This window comes from Phaseolus vulgaris, chromosome 9 (genome assembly GCF_051622355.1).
Source record: "Phaseolus vulgaris cultivar YP4 chromosome 9, ASM5162235v1, whole genome shotgun sequence".
Lineage (NCBI taxonomy): Eukaryota > Viridiplantae > Streptophyta > Magnoliopsida > Fabales > Fabaceae > Phaseolus > Phaseolus vulgaris.
In genome coordinates, this window is record NC_143506.1 from 890,001 (window position 1) to 895,000 (window position 5,000).

Genomic DNA, 5,000 nt, shown 5'->3' on the forward strand with positions numbered 1-5,000 from the left:
AGCGTGCCACAAATCCACATAACAGATTCACATTTTTTCCCACCGGGTCAGTCGGCCGGAACCGACGGCGGCCACCACCATGCCGCCGCCCACAACGGGTGACACCAACCCAAGTTGGTGGATCACCCATGTGTGGGCGTTTTGACTTGCCCCACCACAAAGCAAGCCAAAACAGGGGGGAATGAAGGGACCGCACCAGAATTTTCCATGGTGCAAGAGCTGGCTGCATTGAGGAACACCCCCCCCCTATAATAGCTAAATATGCAAAAGCCACTTTTGTACAAGTAGATACACTTTTTTTGAGTAGACATAAGTTCTGTTTTGGGACCTAGAGAACGAATTTTCACGAGATTTTTTGCAGGGATCCTCATAAAAATGGTACAACATTGCCTGCAAAAAATTAGAATTTTTCGACATGGGGAAGTATTTTTTTTATTTTTCCAAAGACCCGAAATGTGGAAAATCGGGAAAAATGGAAAAACGTATCTAGACACCGTATTTTTGCGTGATTTTTTCCAGTCCATCCCATAATAATATCAAGAAGGTGCCCACCAAGTTTCGTTAGGATTGGCCAAGGTTTCGAATTTTCATGAATTTTTTTCAAAACCCTCTATTTTCCAACATTTCAAAAATTCAAAACCACATCAAGATGGCTTGGTTTTGATACCAAACTTTCTAGACCTCATTCTGCATGCATTTGTGACACTTTCAAACCAACAAAACTCAAAAACCACCACTTTGAAAATTTCATGATTCTTGGCACACCACCAAGTCACAAAATCAAGCCAAAACACCAAAATCTTGGAACTTGGCTATGCACCAACCATGCCAAGATCAATTCCTTTTGATCCCAAACTTCTCCCACATCACTTTGAAGGCATTTGTGAGGATTGAGTCCAGCCACTTTTCCAAAACCATGATTTTCGTTTTTCACCAAAATCACCACCAAGTCACAAAATCAAGCCAAAAATCCAAAATCATGGAACTTGGCTATGCACCAACCATGCCAAGATCAATTCCTTTTGATCCCAAACTTCTCCCACATCACTTTGAAGGCATTTGTGAGAATTGAGTCCAGCCACTTTTCCAAAACCATGATTTTCGTTTTTCACCAAAATCACCACCAAGTCACAAAATCAAGCCAAAAATCCAAAATCATGGAACTTGGCTATGCACCAACCATGCCAAGATCAATTCCTTTTGATCCCAAACTTCTCCCACATCACTTTGAAGGCATTTGTGAGAATTGAGTCCAGCCACTTTTCCAAAACCATGATTTTCGTTTTTCACCAAAATCACCACCAAGTCACAAAATCAAGCCAAAAATCCAAAATCATGGAACTTGGCTATGCACCAACCATGTCAAAATCAATTCCTTTTGATCCCAAACTTCTCCCACATCACTTTGAAGGCATTTGTGAGGATTGAGTCCAGCCACTTTTCCAAAACCATGATTTTCGTTTTTCACCAAAATCACCACCAAGCCACAAAATCAAGCCAAAACACCAAAATCATGAACTTGGCTATGCACCAACCATGTCAAGATCAATTCCTTTTGATCCCAAACTTCTCCCACATCACTTTGAAGGCATTTGTGAGGATTGAGTCCAGCCACTTTTCCAAAACCAACATTTTCGTTTTTCACCAAAATCACCACCAAGTCACAAAATCATGAACTTGGCTATGCACCAACCATGCCAAGATCAATTCCTTTTGATCCCAAACTTCTCCCACATCACTTTGAAGGCATTTGTGAGAATTGAGTCCAGCCACTTTTCCAAAACCATGATTTTCGTTTTTCACCAAAATCACCACCAAGTCACAAAATCAAGCCAAAAATCCAAAATCATGGAACTTGGCTATGCACCAACCATGTCAAAATCAATTCCTTTTGATCCCAAACTTCTCCCACATCACTTTGAAGGCATTTGTGAGGATTGAGTCCAGCCACTTTTCCAAAACCATGATTTTCGTTTTTCACCAAAATCACCACCAAGTCACAAAATCAAGCCAAAAATCCAAAATCATGGAACTTGGCTATGCACCAACCATGCCAAGATCAATTCCTTTTGATCCCAAACTTCTCCCACATCACTTTGAAGGCATTTGTGAGGATTGAGTCCAGCCACTTTTCCAAAACAATGATTTTCGTTTTTCACCAAAATCACCACCAAGCCACAAAATCAAGCCAAAACACCAAAATCATGAACTTGGCTATGCACCAACCATGTCAAGATCAATTCCTTTTGATCCCAAACTTCTCCCACATCACTTTGAAGGCATTTGTGAGGATTGAGTCCAGCCACTTTTCCAAAACCAACATTTTCGTTTTTCACCAAAATCACCACCAAGTCACAAAATCATGAACTTGGCTATGCACCAACCATGCCAAGATCAATTCCTTTTGATCCCAAACTTCTCCCACATCACTTTGAAGGCATTTGTGAGAATTGAGTCCAGCCACTTTTCCAAAACCATGATTTTCGTTTTTCACCAAAATCACCACCAAGTCACAAAATCAAGCCAAAAATCCAAAATCATGGAACTTGGCTATGCACCAACCATGTCAAAATCAATTCCTTTTGATCCCAAACTTCTCCCACATCACTTTGAAGGCATTTGTGAGGATTGAGTCCAGCCACTTTTCCAAAACCATGATTTTCGTTTTTCACCAAAATCACCACCAAGTCACAAAATCAAGCCAAAAATCCAAAATCATGGAACTTGGCTATGCACCAACCATGCCAAGATCAATTCCTTTTGATCCCAAACTTCTCCCACATCACTTTGAAGGCATTTGTGAGGATTGAGTCCAGCCACTTTTCCAAAACAATGATTTTCGTTTTTCACCAAAATCACCACCAAGCCACAAAATCAAGCCAAAACACCAAAATCATGAACTTGGCTATGCACCAACCATGTCAAGATCAATTCCTTTTGATCCCAAACTTCTCCCACATCACTTTGAAGGCATTTGTGAGGATTGAGTCCAGCCACTTTTCCAAAACCAACATTTTCGTTTTTCACCAAAATCACCACCAAGTCACAAAATCATGAACTTGGCTATGCACCAACCATGCCAAGATCAATTCCTTTTGATCCCAAACTTCTCCCACATCACTTTGAAGGCATTTGTGAGAATTGAGTCCAGCCACTTTTCCAAAACCATGATTTTCGTTTTTCACCAAAATCACCACCAAGTCACAAAATCAAGCCAAAAATCCAAAATCATGGAACTTGGCTATGCACCAACCATGTCAAAATCAATTCCTTTTGATCCCAAACTTCTCCCACATCACTTTGAAGGCATTTGTGAGGATTGAGTCCAGCCACTTTTCCAAAACCATGATTTTCGTTTTTCACCAAAATCACCACCAAGTCACAAAATCAAGCCAAAAATCCAAAATCATGGAACTTGGCTATGCACCAACCATGCCAAGATCAATTCCTTTTGATCCCAAACTTCTCCCACATCACTTTGAAGGCATTTGTGAGGATTGAGTCCAGCCACTTTTCCAAAACAATGATTTTCGTTTTTCACCAAAATCACCACCAAGCCACAAAATCAAGCCAAAACACCAAAATCATGAACTTGGCTATGCACCAACCATGTCAAGATCAATTCCTTTTGATCCCAAACTTCTCCCACATCACTTTGAAGGCATTTGTGAGGATTGAGTCCAGCCACTTTTCCAAAACCAACATTTTCGTTTTTCACCAAAATCACCACCAAGTCACAAAATCATGAACTTGGCTATGCACCAACCATGCCAAGATCAATTCCTTTTGATCCCAAACTTCTCCCACATCACTTTGAAGGCATTTGTGAGAATTGAGTCCAGCCACTTTTCCAAAACCATGATTTTCGTTTTTCACCAAAATCACCACCAAGTCACAAAATCAAGCCAAAAATCCAAAATCATGGAACTTGGCTATGCACCAACCATGTCAAAATCAATTCCTTTTGATCCCAAACTTCTCCCACATCACTTTGAAGGCATTTGTGAGGATTGAGTCCAGCCACTTTTCCAAAACCATGATTTTCGTTTTTCACCAAAATCACCATCAAGTCACAAAATCAAGCCAAAAATCCAAAATCATGGAACTTGGCTATGCACCAACCATGTCAAAATCAATTCCTTTTGATCCCAAACTTCTCCCACATCACTTTGAATGCATTTGTGAGGATTGAGTCCAGCCACTTTTCCAAAACCATGATTTTCGTTTTTCACCAAAATCACCACCAAGCCACAAAATCAAGCCAAAACACCAAAATCATGAACTTGGCTATGCACCAACCATGTCAAGATCAATTCCTTTTGATCCCAAACTTCTCCCACATCACTTTGAAGGCATTTGTGAGGATTGAGTCCAGCCACTTTTCCAAAACCATGATTTTCGTTTTTCACCAAAATCACCACCAAGCCACAAAATCAAGCCAAAAATCCAAAATCATGAACTTGGCTATGCACCAACCATGTCAAGATCAATTCCTTTTGATCCCAAACTTCTCCCACATCACTTTGGAGGCATTTGTGAGGATTGAGTCCAGCCACTTTTCCAAAACCATGATTTTCGTTTTTCACCAAAATCACCATCAAGTCACAAAATCAAGCCAAAAATCCAAAATCATGGAACTTGGCTATGCACCAACCATGCCAAGATCAATTCCTTTTGATCCCAAACTTCTCCCACATCACTTTGAATGCATTTGTGAGGATTGAGTCCAGCCACTTTTCCAAAACCATGATTTTCGTTTTTCACCAAAATCACCACCAAGCCACAAAATCAAGCCAAAAATCCAAAATCATGAACTTGGCTATGCACCAACCATGTCAAGATCAATTCCTTTTGATCCCAAACTTCTCCCACATCACTTTGGAGGCATTTGTGAGGATTGAGTCCAGCCACTTTTCCAAAACCATGATTTTCGTTTTTCACCAAAATCACCACCAAGTCACAAAATCAAGCCAAAAATCCAAAATCATGGAACTTGGCTA